This window comes from Manacus candei, unplaced genomic scaffold (assembly GCF_025592945.1).
Source record: "Manacus candei isolate 608988 ecotype Guabito, Panama unplaced genomic scaffold, ASM2559294v1 h1tg000003l, whole genome shotgun sequence".
In the NCBI taxonomy this organism is placed as follows: Eukaryota; Metazoa; Chordata; class Aves; order Passeriformes; family Pipridae; genus Manacus; species Manacus candei.
In genome coordinates this window covers 8,768,764-8,783,983 of record NW_026138051.1, presented here as the reverse complement: position 1 = coordinate 8,783,983, position 15,220 = coordinate 8,768,764, and positions in this window count along the sequence as shown.

Below are 15,220 nucleotides of genomic sequence, written 5' to 3'. Positions count from 1 at the left end.
TAATGGATCACTGGTTTCTGTAAGGAAAGAGTGGCTTCAGGCACTGCTGTGGAGTTTATGCTAAATGGAGAAGTGAACTCAACCATAACCCACTTGTAGGTGGCAGGACAAATTCATGGTTTAGAACCAGGCACTTGAACACCTGATCTGTACACAAGACAGTCATGGGTATTCATGCATCCAAAACTTAACAAAACTTCTGTATTGAATAATATTAACCACCCTGAGATAATTCTATTTTCAGTCAAAACTAGCTGTATTCTCGCTTCTGAAAAGTTAAGAACACTGCACTTGATAATTTCATTTCATGTTTATTTTTTATATCCAGATGTTTCAAATACTTATGCTCAAGAGCTTAAAAAACTGATCTGGAAATTCTTCTGTACAAACTAATAAATTGTAGGCACTGGTAGTGTCCCTTGACTGACCTCAGTAGTGATAGTGTGGGCACATTTGCTGGTCAAGTGACAAGTGTTGTAATTCATGTACTTTGTGAATTAATTCAGCTTCAATAAGCAGAAATTGCTAAATGGTGTCAAATTATGGGTAGAGGTTTTATGAAGCAAGAGTTTGTTTTTCCCTAGAGGTGAGACCAGCTAACAAGTTATCTGGTCTTTTCAAAGGAAAAAAAAAAGGCAAACCTGGTAGGCCATAGAAAATTTTGCATTCACAAAATCAACTATCATTGTCTAATTTTTACATCAGAGCCTGAATGTGGTGACTCAAAAACTATATCGTGTCATACATACAGTGAATTTTGCAAAATATATTGTTGGCTTTATGCTTGCCATTATATTGATTTGTTACTTACACACCAGATAAATCAGTCTTTTTATAAGGATTTCCAAGATCAGCCTGGAGTCTAATATGTTGCTACCATACAAATGGCTGGTTTAGATCCAGAATTTGTGGTACTTACATGGCTTTAGACAACAATCACTTACATAGTCTCCAGTTACAATGCAATAGGTTTTGTAGCTGTAACAACATGCAGTTGTGTATGCTACTTATTTTAGTTAATAAATTCTCAGTGCTACATTTTTCTATAAAATATTGTTGGTTATAGCCTGAGTTTTGTGGTTAGGTGCATGTTTTTGTAATGGATTCCATTACAGAGAGGAATTTTCCACGCTGCCATGCAAATCCTGTAGATTCGATCAGTGCTCTCCAGCAGTGTCACCATCAGAACAGTTTGTCAGAAATGGGAATGGGGCCAGTCTTTCATGAACTGCCTGAACTTCTCATTTTCTTTGTCAGATTTTCAGCTCATTTCCATGTAATTTACTTGTTCCAGGACTCTGAAATTTTCCCAATGCTTCACATATTGACCCCTTCCCTCCTGCCCCTTCTGACTCCTTTCTTTTACACAGAGACTTTTACAGAGAGATTAGAGCATCTCAAAGATATGCTTTTATGAACTGATTGTGATTTCTATTATCCATCAAAAGTGGAGCAGCTTGGAAAACAAACTCCCCTGAAAGATACACTGGGCATCGTTTCTTATATAGAAGAAACTAGAAGGCAAAGTGAAGGCAGTGATGATTCAAACCATTAAACACTTTCCTCTGTGTATGTTGTTATACTTTAGGGATAGCAACTCTGAGTCTTCAGTAAAGCATTGGACAGGAACTTGCCTTTCTGTGAGTTCTATAAAACCCCTCTCTTACAAACCAAGAGTCAGAGAGCTCTGCCTTTAAATGGATAGTTGTCTAAGGAGAAATGAGCCCTGGGTGAAACAGTCCATTAATTTAATCAGCTTTCCACACATTCCTGCTTGTTCCAACATGGCAGATGTAAAACCCAGTGATATGAGTGTGGTTTTGCACAGTGGCTGCTTATGAGCTCCCTGGAGGCTGCTGCTCCTCCTGAGCCACGCTGCAGAATCTCCCTGCCGTGCTATTTTCACTCTGCTTCCATTGGCATTAAATTTCGAGACTTACTAAAGTCTAATGATGACACAGCTTATTCAGTTGTCTCACCACCACGTATATTTATTGTTTCTTTTGTTTTCCTCTCTTTCTATCTCTTCTGAGACTTTTTGAATGATAAATGGGTGCTCTAATTAGCTATTCAGCAAAGGTAAGAACAACTTGAGCTCTACTGGCTACTGAAATTCTTTCTTTTAATACATGTACTTTTGGGCTGAATGTGATTTATGTACCATAGAATAGTTACTAAAAAAACTTCTGTTTCATGAGAGAGGAAATGTTCCTTTTATTTCAATAGAAAACATTTTTCCTATGTGTTTTGCAAAATGTAACTAATTTCTTTTACACTTTCATTGATTGGATTTTGCAATTCAAAACATCTTTTACCAGTACACTTGTACGTATTAAAGCAAAACAATTTGTCTGAAATGAGATGCTTCATGCTCAATTATATCTAAATTTCTCATCTACAGCTCTTGATTTCAATCTTGAGTGTCTGTGCAGCTATTGAGGCTGAAACAATGTAGAAAGGAAACGCTGTTATTTTCAATTTGTAGCAATTATTCTCAGAGTGAGGCAGATGTGGTGCTTTTGAGTTCCTGCACATGGCACAGGCAGGCAGCCTGTGGAGAGGATGGCTGATTTCTGTTATACCTGCAACTGTCTTCCTGGGTATGGACTGCTGGACACAATGTGTGAAAACAAACTCCCTCTGAACAGTGGTAACTCTAAGGTGCAGTTAAGTCCTCCCGTGCTTAGGACAGCACTAAAGCATTACCAGAAACAGGGCTTGAATCTGTGTTTATCATAAAAGATATGGCCCTGATTCAAGAAAATCTTCCTATATAAGTAGACGTTTAAACTTTGCTGTGTTTTAATACGAGCACGTTGCAGTCAGTGGTGTTACGTGTTCGTGTCCTTTGAGGCAGATTAGCAAGAAATTGAGAGCATTAATGCAGCCTGGATGCTCCTACTCCCAGTCAGTTTGACGTACTCAAGAAGAGTAAAACACTATGCCTTGATTTAATTAAGAGAGTCTGGAATTAAGTGTCTACCACAATCCTGCCTTGAACTGAATAATTGTACACTGGAGCTGAAATCCTCAGAATGGTGTTGGGAAGTTGTAAGTGTATACTGTTTGGCTGGACTGGAAATTGTGAAGCCACTAGTGGCATTATTATTCTAATTGATACTCTAGTAGAACCTGGAGGACTTGGTAAAGTTCTGGAGACAATCATGTAGATTTTTTCCCAAGATATGAGAAAACATTATTTTATCCAAATATTTGTAAGTGACCATGGAACAGGGCATAAAATGTACAGCTTTCTGTGCTTAGTGCTATAAGCCTGCAGAGTTGTGCCCCATGCTGTGTTTTCTCTCACTGATTCTGATAACTTTTGGTCTACAAAGTAGAACAGCTTTGAGAGAAGGAATAGAAAGCAAATGTTGCTATCACACGCTATAGATGCACAGTGGGAAGGTGGGCTTGCAGAATAAAAGTGATGGGGAAATTATTCAAAGCATAAAAGCAAGGTCAATATGACAAAGCTGCCTGCACAGCTAAGGGCTTCTTTAGGTCCCACCTTACAATTAAAGGTGTTTTCTAGAAGGAAAGCATGTCTGAGTTGGCATCAGGAGACGCAGCTGAAAACAGTTAACCATGTCCCAGGCAAGTGCTCTGTCTGCTGTGTTCCTGGAGAGAGGGGACAGGAAGGCTCTGACCCTTCTTACCTCCTTTTGTGACCATTCCTACCTCCCTTTGTGAGCCTGTATCTGCTCTCTGGGAGAGCTGACAAGAGCTCAGGCTATGATTTTTTTAACAGAATGCTTGTCTCTATTTCACAGTCTGGTCAAATCCATGCTCTGGGAATAACTCTTGTCTGCTTTGAAGCAGAGCTAGTCAAAAAGAGATTCTACAGCAAATTACTTCTTGCTCTGGGGGCTGTAGAGGGCAGCAATGCCAGAGACAATACAGAGCATTGAGCTGCCTTGACCCTCCACACTGTTCAGGAGCATCTGGGCTGAGGGCACAGTCCTCTGAAAGGACAAGGGGAACTGTGCAGTGTTTCTTCAGGCACCTGGAGCCTTGCCTGGCTGATTTTGCTGCAAGTCAGCTTAACTTTGTAGTAAGAGACTCCTTGATTAATAAGGCTTTATTTTTTTTGTTCTTATGGCATCCTTTTCTACTTTTGGCCTTCTTGTGAGTTCTTTGGCCAGGTGGTTTTGTTTTGTTTGCCACCCCACACAGAACTAAATTTTAAACACAAAACAGATTTGACTATGATGTGAGATGATCCAGGTGTGTGTCTGTTGCAATGGAGACACCTAAAGCTGTCTCCTCTGTGTTGTTGATCTTGTCCCATCCCTCTCCTGAAGTGTAGCTCAGAATTAGGAATTGCAAGGATGAGCTGTTCCATCAAAATGGAGTTCGCAGACTGACTCAGACTGTACAGAAAGTTTATATGTTGAACACTGATTCCCAGGGCACAATTGGTTTTTGTTAATCTTCTGAGTGCTCATTATGTAGGCAACTGGGAGCACCTATGAATCATTTTGAGATTACATTTCCTTTTGAGTATAAACATAATGTAATATGGGCCGTTAAATTAAGCATTGCAGATTGTAAAGGTAGGTAGGGGCCAGATTCAATTCATACATTTAGTAGACAAAAAAAAAAGTTTCAACGAAGTAAACTCCTGCTGATCAGGTAATGCTGAGTATAATTAAGCTGCCTTCTGTTAAAGGAAACTGTCAGCAAAATAAAGTGCCAGCTAAGGTGAAGAATACAAAAGCTGCAATGCACTACTAAACTGAAAACCTGCCAGCTTACCTGCAGCTTGTTTGTTCCTCAATCATTCTGAAATTTGATTAGAGGAACTAGGCTTGGAAAGAAATGCAAATACATTATTACCTTTCATTTTGAGATGCTCAGGCTTGTATCTATTTGCAAAGCTAGAGCTTCAACTCCATGCAGTGTGAAAAATGATTGTGCTTTTTAATCCCTGCAAAAGCAGAGAGGAGTCATGTTTTAAATTGCATTACAGAAATACTAATAGAGAGTTTTCAGTTTGTTTAGTCATACCATTCAGAGGAAGCAAAGTGCTGAGACTCTATGAATTGAAGCTTTATGAATAGACTGGTGTTCTGCAGGGTTTCCAATTTAAATGTTGCAGATTCTCCAGGACTCAACATGTCTTTTGGATTTAAAAACATATAAATTGCATGGTTATACTGTCACTAACATACTCCAGGTTAGAAAAAACAAACCCAAACAAATAAACAAAAAATCCCAACCAAAAGGAGTTTTATCTCTGCTATCTAGAGTTTGAAATTATCAGGGACTTTTCTACACTATAAGTTTGTTTCTCTCTCATCCCTAGAAATACAAACATTTTGCATATATTGAATATGAAACTGTTGAGTTGTTTGGGGAATTTGGAGCATGTTCAGAACCTTTAATTTTTCTTTTATCTGTCTAAGACATTCTCTTCTGATAGTATTTCATTGTCATAAACAAGTTCATGAATGTGGATAACCCTACCTTTCACAAAGCATATGTTGGATTTCATAGAATTAACTTGCAGACCCTCTTAATTCCGAAGTATAATTGCTGCCACATATTATTAGGAAAAAAACCCAACAAACCTACAACAAACAAACAACCAAACCCCCCCGATCCCATAAAAACCTCCAGAAAACCTGAAGCACTATAAGTAGCTTAGACTGATAATTTGTTCACAGGTTTCCCTGGTACAGTCTGAAGTAGAAGAAAAGTTTACTCCAGAGTTACATCTTATTCTTTTGTGTATTTATATGTACTGTCCTGTCTGGGTTTTATTTGAAGGAAAGCTGAAATGTGGTGGAAGGCTATGAAAAGATATTTTGTTGAGGTGTGTCTCATCTCTGGCAACACTTACAAAAATAACAGCTGTAAAGGAATGTGTTTACTTCAAATTCCTATGTTTTGGATGAATGTGTTTTTCTTAGTGAGGACTTGATTTGCTGTCACAGATGGAATGCATGATAAAATATTATTGTATCCATCACAAAATAGCAAATTTAGCACTATTTTAAATCTATAAATCTTATGAATATTGGGAGACAAATATTTTCTAGGAATTAAATTGCAGTGGTTCAGCTATAGCAAAGTGGGGAAAATACATGAAAAAGCTTCACCCTTATTTTAATAATGAGAGAAAACTGGAGGGACTTGAGGAGAAAGGGGAAAGGAGTGAGAGGAGGCAGCAGGATAGAAGAGGGGCAGAAAGAGCCAGCCTGGGCTGAGGGAAGGCTGCAGGGATGTGGGTAAAGAATGGGTCTAAATTTTATGTTGAGGGGAACACACTGGTAAGGGAGAACAGTTACTGAATTAGTGCTAAAATAGCTACGGAGGCACGTGGTGACAAAAAGAAAGAAGGAAAGTGTAAGTATCTGTTTCCCTCAGAGGTGACTTTGAGCTTTGTTTGTAAGGTTTTTCCAGAAAGCGCCAAAGCTGGATGCTGTCACATGTGTCCCAGGCCTCAACCTCAGTGGCTGCTTATATAGTGCACTGAGCATCACATATTTGAATTATATATTATTATGTTTACTTATTAAGCACAGTCACGTGTGCTAAAGTTTGTGTGTGGGAAGTAGACAATGAATGGATGCAAAGCCCACAACGACTCAGCAGCCTGTGCCCGGTGCTGGAGCCCAGTTTGGGTGAGAAGGTGTCTGTGGGGCCGAGGCACAGCCCTGCCAGCCCTGCTGTCTCTGCTCACAGAGGCCCTGCAGATGTGATTTGTAATGTTCAATTACCAACATAAAACTTTGCTGCATAAAACTTGAAAGCTACTCATCCTCCTGCGGAGGTGTCTGTCAGCCTGCTCTGAACACAATGCACTGCAAACCGGAATTTACCGCGCTAATGAAATGCCTTCAGGGAGGAGATGATGAGCCATTAAAAAAAAGGGCACTGTCAGATAATTTAGGCAACTTTCAGAAAAAATGCTGCAAATGTGTTTGTCTTTTGTGTGTTTGACGATGAAAAACCACAGTTGCCTCCTTTGTGTTCCAGAGCATTTCCCTGCCGCTGTGGGGAAGTGCATTCCTGGTCTGAACATGGGGTTATCTGCTGCTTTACTGTGCTGGTCAGGCTGGGGTTGAACCTCAGCCCCTTGTGCTGAGGTTTCTGCAGGCTCCAGCCATCCTGTACCCTCCATCCCACACCCTCCCACAGTGCTGTGACACCTCTCAGCTGTTGTCCCAGCTCTGTACCTCAAACCCTGGCAGAGGCTCCTCCTGCCTGTGTTTAAGTCTGTGTTCAATGGACATCGGTCTCAGTAAGTCCATCCTTCCCAGGGCAGCTTTGTTTGATGACTGTGAGTGTGATAACACACATTCCCCCTCTTCACAGCTAGTACCAGTGCAGGGGTTTGGCTGCAAAGATGGTGGTGGAAGTAATTTTTATTGTACCTTTTGGGGACACAATTTTACTAGAAATACAGCTGATACTTTGCAATATTTAGAACTGGTTTTAACAGAGTCACGTGTGAGTTGAAATAAAAGCCATAGTTTATATGTCCCTATTTATCAAACAGGTAGAAGCAGAAAATATGTACAAACTGCCTTCTATTTTGGACATATTCTTTCCGTCAGCATCACACCTTACCTAACAAAGCAGGATTTCTTACATTTTTCTGAACTGAAGATTGCTGCTACTACTAGGAGAAACTGAAATCTAAACTTAGTGAATACATTTTGCTGTTATGGTAAAATCCAATGATTTTTTGTATGAATAAAAGCAACCTGCTTGCTCTTTTATCCATTGGTTTCAAAAGACCTTAGTTAAATGCAATGATTTAAGACCTTGAAACAGAGATAGGCTTAATACTACTGTTTTACTTTCCTAATAATTTAAAAAACAACAACAGCCAAATAAATAATTTTGGCCTAAGTGTCGTTGTTTTGTTAGGGACTGAAATTAGAGTTACCAGACATTAACAGCAAAATTCAGGTTCTGTTTTCCTGTTTTTCTCATGGCTGTCATGGTTGTACCATGCAGGCACACACTCCCTCCCTCCCCTGACTCAGTGGAATAGAGAGGAGAAGGGAAAAGGGTAAAATCTCTGAGTTAAGAACAATTTAATAATTGAAATAAAGTAAAATAAAATAATATTAATAATAATGAGGGGGAGAAGGGTGAAGAGAGAGATAGGAATAAAACTCAAGGAACACAAGTGATTCACAGTACAGCTGTTCACCACCCGCTGAGTGATGCCCAGCCTGTCCCTGGGCAGTGATCAGTGGCCTCTGGGCAACTCCCTGCAGTTTATACCCTGGGCAGGATGCTCTGGGCTTTGGCCAGCTCAGGTCATTTCTCCTGGCCGTGCTCCCTCCTGGCTTCTTGTGCCCCTGCTCACTGGCACAGCATGAGCCACTGAGGAGTCCTTGACTCAGTGAGCTCTACCAACCAGCAGTGTGGTGTTGACTTTGTTCCCATACAAAGCACAGCATGACACCAGCTACTAAGAAGAAAGTGAACTCTCTCCTAGAGAAAACCAGGACATGTCCTTTGCTTGTTCAGTTCTCCAGAGTTTTGAAAGAGATCCCTGAGAAGTTTGATATTTCAAAATATTTCTTTAATATCTTACAGCTGCATATCAGTGATGCTTGATAAACTGCATATAGCTGTGTGTTTTGTATTTTATCAATACAATGTATCCATGAATGATTAATGTTCGATTTTTTTCTCATAATTTTCTTGTGAATTACCAGATTTACAATTAAATGAGGAAGGGTTACTATTTTATTTATTTGTTTATTGTTTCTCTCTCTGCTGGGAAAGCTGGAAACATTATCCTGTTCCTCTTAAAACTTGAAGTATTCTCTCATTCTGCTGCCTTCTGCCCTTTATTATCTTATAAAAAGCCTGTAACCAAGTGTGTAGGCTATCCAAGGTACAGACTGCCCTCACATAACCCACTTGACTGCTCAGCATAAATGAGATTTTTAATGGTCTGGTTACTTGTTATTAATTGGCTTAGACAGGCTTGAATTTTGTCACACGTCTTGACCTTTATTGAACCAACAACTTTGACAAATATAAAGGTCAAGAAATTCTGGCCTTAACACCTCTTATTGGATTATTTTGCTCGCATGCCAAAATCCAAATCTCTGGTCCCTAAAAGTGCTTCTATAAATGCACCTAATTATTCTAGTACCTGAGTGGAGCTTGAGCATTAAAACATACTGTACATTAACAGTGGGTTAAGTGATTCAGCCTGGTGTAGGCTGAGCTCTTCATCCTCCTTCATGTCTTTTTGTCTGTTCACATCCTAAGTGTGATGTGATCTGAGTAATGTTTGTTCTATAAAACATAAAATGAAATCTCACCCTCTATTAAAAAAGGAACAGTTTTCATGAAGCTGCTATGTCTATAGGTTTCAAGGGGAGAAGCAAACTTTATCAGTATCTTATTTAAATATTGAATTTGATACATTTTCTATGAGAACATTTCTATTTGGCCTGTGCTTCTGAATTACTGATACAACTTTTAGTGCATTTTGATTCAATAGTTGAAGAGATAGCAACATTTTTATCACAAAGAATTAAAAAAAAAAAGAAAGAAACCAAACCCACTTATTTGTGGAGCAACCCTTCTATTTGTGAGTGTGATTTGTGGCCTGCTGGTGCTCTCTGCAACCTTTTTGTGAATGTAGGTCACTGTTGTCGACCTGTGTGTGCTGCTCTCCTGGTCCCACAGGTCTGTAGCTATTAATAGTACCTATTTCCAGTCTTCCTTGAATGGTACTTTTCTTTCCCTGCGGTTCATTTGTCCTGGGTGTTTATGAGTCTTGTAGCTTTGACTTTTGTGAGCTGTAATTGGGGCCAGACGCTCTCCTATGTCAACATTCTCTAAAATCTGTGAGGGTAGCAAGAGTGCAATTTACAGTTGTGCTTGTAAATGGCAGAAGCAAATATCCTAATGAACCTGACATATGGCTTTAGATGCAGAAATTCTCCGTGGCATTGCCCTTGATCTTCGCTGCAGCCCTTCAAAGCTGCTCAACCTGCATGAATCTATCATGAATATGGTTCCTGCCTGTAAACAAGTGAAGCATTTTATATGTGCTGTTTCCCGCATTTGTCTTTAATTTTGGGAGAAAAAGTAAGTGATCATCAGTCCAGAGTGAGTGAGCTGTTGAAAGGTTACAAATTGCTCAAGGAGTAAAACAAGGAGAATGGCAGTAATTCAGAACTGCTGCCTTTACAGGGGGGCTTCTCCCACAGTGCTTGGGGTTCAGTATTCTCAGCAAGGGCTGAAGAACAGGATGTGTCAGATGACGACAAGTATTGTAGGGGATGGGGGGATTTTGTATTGCAGGGACACATACAAACAATCTGCTTGGCTTTTATTGTGCATGTAGGTACCACCTACCTCACAGGGAAACAAGCAAAAACTGGAACTTCTTGTGGTAGTGGTGTAAAACTGTAGGTCAGTCAGCCTGATTTGCTTCAGAGTCTGGAAACCCCACGATACCAAATACAGATGTCCTGGCTGTCTCATTCAGATAAAATGAGATTATTTTAAATACAGATGCACTGTAAACTCAGCTTAACAGGACTATTCATATTTCTTCATCCACGTGAGACATCTTACACTCTTCTATGATGAGCAAGATTTAATAAGTGAAGAGTCACAGTTGTGAGTGGATCAACTTACTTCTAGTCATTGAAGGGCAGCACTTGGGTGTCCAGAGAAGCTGTGAAACAGGCCTGAACTATTTACTATTCCATTTTAATTGTGGAGTGGTTAATTGCCCTACTTTGCTGTTTAGTATTCTAAACCTGCCATCCAATTTGATGTATTTTTGGCATTGACAGAATCCTGCCAAGCCTCTCATTCTAGAGTAAAATCAAAATGTTTGGAGACAGCTGCCTTCAATGGAGGCTGTAATTCTTCATGTTGTCTCAGTCATTGATATTTTTACCTTCAATATGTTTTCTACTCAATATATATTCTTTGAACATCAGAAGACCCTCAAGAAGTTGAGACATGCATACTTCTGCTCCTAAAATGAGGGTTTGCGTATTATTATACAACCCTGAGCTTTACTGACTCCAATAATTGTTAATTTAAGTGCTTCTTTTCTGCTTCAGGTAGTATTTGTTAGTGCAGTGAGACAGCTACTATCTACTCACTATTTTAACACACATAATATAACTGAATTAAACCCTGACACGAGGTCCCTGATTCATTTTGAAGGTCAGCAGCCAGGCAGGAGAAAGGACAGGAGTAGTCAATAGCTTAGACAGAGAAACGATAAATGTAGATCTGTTTCTTCATTTAAACCCATCCTTTCAGATGATAAAGAGCTATAAAAGGAACCTTAAAAGAGTGTGCCAGCTGCCCTCAGCCTCTTTACCCTGTTCCCTCTGGCAGGCTGTGGCCACATGCAGCCTGTTTAAGAACAGTCCTGCAGCCTGCACTGTGCACGGTCACTGCTGCACCTGCAGAGATGAGAACACTCCAGTTCTTTGGCTGTGAGTCCTCCAGGCCAGAGGAGGATTTCTTGTGTTTATGATGCTTAACACAATGAGACCTTGATCTTAAGTGAACAACTAACTCAACACCAGTAGTGTTATCATTAATCTTAGAAAAAAGTTGGAAAACAGCATCTCATGCCTTAGACATCTATTTTGGTATTACTTAAAAGAGGATCTCAGCATGCAACAGGAGATAAAATGTAAAAAATAATTACTTTTGTGTTAAATCTCAGCTTTTAATTAGTGCCTACATCAGGGTCAGTAATGTTTTGCTTGTCTTTAACGAATTGTTACTGTGCAGAATAAAAAGGTGTGAAAATTTTCTCACAATTTAGTGCATAGTCACCATACCACCATTTTTATAGTTTTAAAATGTTTCCAGGGGTCTTGAAATATTTTAACACTGTAAATGCTTTTCTTTCACTTCTTCAAATCAATATTGACTTCATTATGACATCTTATTTCAAGGTTAATATTCCTGTATTGTGTAAAGCTGTAATTTTAGTGAAATATCCAAAAATAACCTGTAATTTCTTGTTTTAAGAAATCTGATAATTATTTTGCCCCACGGCAGATAATTTTGTTCCCGTTACATTGAAAAATACATTATTATTTTCTTTTCCAGTTACTACTAAGATGGATATTTTTCAACATATTAGAAAATCATTACTAACTCAAAATAGACTTATAAAACTGCTAATTTGTCTGTCAAAAGCGGGCCATGGATGCAGCTGAAAGAGGTACACTAATGGAATGGCACTAATGCAATTTCGCAAATAACTTAATGAAGCATGTAAAGCATATTTCTTCCATTAAGTACACATAGTATGGAGTCACATCTTGCTCATTGGGTGTGAAAAATATTTTTAATCAGCTAAAAGATGAAGAAACTCTTCAAGGTTATGCTACTGAAAGCCATAAAAAAAAGGCAAAAAATCAGAGAAGTCTCATAGGAAAAAGCGAAGCAGTAGCATCAGATGAGTAGAACATTGAATGACAACAGAGATGAACATAAGGCAAAGGAAATGAATAAGCACTACTATGAACCAGGGAGTCTCACCAGGAATTTATTTAAAGTCATTATGTCTTAACAAGAAAGTGTTTAGAGGAGTTAAATACCAGACCCAGGACTATTCCCATAAGCCTTCCAAGTCTTTCCTTTCCTAAAGGTCAGTGTGATGGAGCATGCAGTTGGCTTCTCACACTGGGAGTGTGTATTGCTGAAAAATCCATCCTGCCAATTAGAACCTGGGCAGTGCTCAGGGGGAGCTCAGCCCACGGTGCCTGGTCACGGTGGGGCCACGCTCTGATGCCATCAGGGATAAAAGCACTGAATGCCAATACAATGTCAGTCTGTGCCATTCAGGGGGACACAGGGCTGTAAGAAGAATTTAAAATCCTTTTAAGCTTTTATTTCAAGATGGAATATTTTTGTTGAAATATAAAAATAGTTCCAACTATTTCCTGTGGTAGATGCCAGTAAATTAATCTGTGCATGTTCTTGTTTGGAGTGCCAAATATTGAGGAAGTAATGCCTGTACTGTCCAGTACAGATGAGAGGAAGAAAGTCATCTTTGTTATTTTAGTTATGATTTTACTTTTAAAGCTTTGAGTTAGCAAAGCATTTAAGAGCAAACTTTATTCATCCAAGCATTTTAGCATGGCTAATGACAACAGGTAGTATAACTGGATTTCTGTTTTAAGTCACTTGGCTGATGATTACTTCAGTTCTAGTCACCACAAATTCATCAAAATGGGGATAATGCAATTTTGAGTGAAATTAAAACAAAAAAATATTTTTTATTAATGTAAAAGTAAAATGTGCATGTGAAGTAGAAATTTTCATTTTTGATTTTATCAGTTTTCAATATAGATTGATATTGGCTTCTTATTTCTAAGTGAAATTCTTTCAACTAAGTGTTTCGTGCAAATTTAGCAATATCAGGACATGACAAGTCTAATTTTTTAAGGAACTTAGTAAAAAGCATTTACAACTGAGAATAAATTTGAACATTCCCCTTCAAGATTTTCTAATCAAAATTGAATCTTTTTAATCCAAAACAGACTTTATCTGAAATGTTAAAAATCAAACTGTAATGAACTAAGAAGCATTGAAACACCTTTCAAATTAAAGTAACTGTAGCTTTTATTAGAAATGGTGGCACTTTGAAGAGTTTAAATTTTTGTCTCCATAGGAAATGGAATTTTTACAGTTGCTTATGGTCTTCCTTCTGACTTTCTCCCTTTCTTGCAGTGCTCAGAAATGAATTTGAACATTGACTAGTGTATTAAAGTCATCAACCCAATTTTAGCAGATTGAGTAACAGAGGTCACCGTGCTGTGCCTCTTTCCCTGCTGGATGCAACAACTGTCCCTTTCAAAATGGCACTCAGAGAAAAAACTGTATTCCAAATTCTCCAGATCCTTTTGTCTAGCTACGAAGGAAAAGGCCTTTTTATTCATTCTTTCATAAAAAAAAAATTGCTCCTTTTATGGAAAGTTCCTTTGAAAAACTGCCATTCTCATCTATATATGTGAGAACCGGTAAGGGAAAATTGCAGCAGTTCCTTTCAGTAAATGACCATAAAACGGGGTGAAGGTTTCACTAATCTTAGTGATTTCTTAGCTTCTAGTTCTCTTTAGTCATCTCTGCCAACACAACTGCTCTGGAATACATTGGATGGTGAAAAGTTTTCAGAGTTAGCAAAAGATTTTACTGAAAAAAAAAATTGTACTTGCCATGTTTTCAAACAACTAGTGCTCACATTGTAGCATTATCTGGCATTTCATTGAAAATCTTTTGGAATATATACTCCTAATTACAGCTTTATTGAAGAATACTGGGAAAATCATTCACTGGTTTGTCTAATAAAATCTCTGAGGGAGTTTAATTTATGACATCTGTATTCATGATTAATTTCTATGCAGATGTTTTGTGTGCAGTACTGCTAAAGTCAATGGAAATTTGCAGTGAAACACTGTAGATTTACCCACCTAATTTTTGCCCCAAGGTAGTCCATCAAGTGTAAAGTTTTGGAAATCAGATTTACATTCAGTTCTCAGCTACAAGTTTAATTTTCGTCTCGCTGCTGCCTGATAGGAATCAGGCATTAATGCCATTGATTTCAGCTATTACACTCATGTTAAGCCAGTTTGATGGAAGTTCACTTATTTAAAACACTGCAGTGATGTAGAACAAACAGGGCAGTGAGTTGTGGCAGAAGGAGTTTTGCTGTTTCTGGTTTCTTTGCCATAGAACAACCTGGGAAAGAAAGATCCTTTGTTCCTTCTGGAGTTCAAGTTTTACCAGAGTCCCAAACCAGTGTTTAAGGAGAAGGAGAGCCCAGCATGGGACCTGTCAGTATAGGCATTGTAGTGGGCATTCTTTTCTTAAAACTAAAAGGATGAGACTCTAGAGAATATGTATTGATCCTTCTGTTTAATATCACAAATGACAGAGGGGTGAGGAAATGGCACTGCTTAAAATCTGGTTGTGAAACAAGGAGAAGAGAGTTACCAGTGGTTTACTGTGTAGTGAAGTTGGGGTGGGGAGAAAAGGAATCTACAGGCTGCTGATACAAGTAGTTGGCTTGTTCCATGGATTACCCATGACCAGTTTTTCTGATTATGGATAAAGTCTACAACTTCTTATTCTTAAAAAAGCCGCCGAAGCGATAAGTGGGACGGGTCACGGGGTGTAGTTCGTTATTCTTTCACAAATGGTTTCTTCCTGGTTTAGCTTTGCAGCTCCTGCTTTCTCCAGG